The sequence below is a fragment of the Limulus polyphemus genome, unplaced genomic scaffold (genome assembly GCF_000517525.1).
Source record: "Limulus polyphemus unplaced genomic scaffold, Limulus_polyphemus-2.1.2 Scaffold10027, whole genome shotgun sequence".
Taxonomy (NCBI): domain Eukaryota; kingdom Metazoa; phylum Arthropoda; class Merostomata; order Xiphosura; family Limulidae; genus Limulus; species Limulus polyphemus.
The window spans coordinates 6184-7580 of record NW_013675637.1 but is presented as its reverse complement, the minus strand read 5'-3'; positions in this window follow the sequence as shown (position 1 = coordinate 7580).

Here is a 1397-nt window from a genome sequence, read left to right as displayed (position 1 = left end):
ATTGTCTACTAAGCTCCAGGTTATTTGTTGTAGCATTGTCTACTCATCTCTAGGTTATTTGTTGTGGCAGTGTTTATTAAAATACTTTATTTGCTGCAGCATTGTCTACTAAGCTCTAGATTATTTGTTGTATTAAAATTTATTCATTAAGTGTTTATTAAGCTCTAGTTGTTTGTTGTGGCATTGTTTATAAACCTCTAGCTTATTTGTTGTGGTAGTGTATATTAAGCTCTAGTTTATTTGTTGTAGCATTATCTACTAAGCTCAAGGTTATTTGTTGCAGCATTGTCTACTAAGCTCTAGGTTATTTGTTGTGACAGTGTTTATTAAGCTCTACTTTATTTGTTACAGCATTGTCTACTAAGCTCTAGGTTATTTGTTGTGGCAATGTTTATCAAACTATACTTTATTTGTTGCAACATTGTCTACTAAGCTCTAGGTTATTTGTTGTCACAGTGTTTATTAAGCTCTAGCTTATTTGTTGTAGTTAAATTTATTAAGCTCTAGGCTTATTTGTTGTAGTTAAATTTATTAAGCTCTAGGTTATTTGTTACAGCATTGTCTACTAAGCTCTAGATTATTTGTTGTGACAGTGTTTATTAAGCTCTAGGTTATTTGTTGCAGCATTATCTACTAAGCTCTAGATTATTTGTTGTGACAGTGTTTATTAAGCTCTAGGTTATTTGTTGCAGCATTATCTACTAAGCTCTAGGTTATTTGTTGCAGCATTATCTACTAAGCTCTAGGTTATTTGTTGCAGCATTATCTACTAAGCTCTAGATTATTTGTTGTGACAGTGTTCATTAAGCTCTAGGTTATTTGTTGCAGCATTGTCTACTAAGCTCTAGGTTATTTGTTGTCACAATGTTTATTAAGCTCTAGCTTATTTGTTGTAGTAAAATTTATTTATTAAGGGTTTATTAAGCTCGAGGTTATTTGTTGTGGCACTGTTTATAAAGCTCTAAGTTATTTGTTCTGGTAGTGTATATTAAGCTCAAGTTTATTTGTTGTAGCATTGTCTACTAAGCTCTAGGTTATTTGTTGCAGCATTGTCTACTAATCTCTGCGTTATTTGTTGTGGCAGTGTTTGTTAAACTCTAGGTTATTTGTTCTGGTAGTGTATATTAAGCTCAAATTTATTTGTTGTAACATTGTCTACTAATCTCCAGGTTATTTGTTGTGGCAGTGTTCATTAAACTACTTTATTTGTTGCAGCATTGTCTACTAAGCTCTAGGTTATTTGTTGCAGCATTGTCTAATAAGCTCTAAGTTATTTGTTGCAGCATTGCCTAGTAAGCTCTAGGTTATTTCCTGCAGCATTGTCTACTAAGCTCTAAGTTATTTGTTGTAGCATTGTCTACTAAGCTCTAGGTTATTTGCTACAGCATTGTCTACTA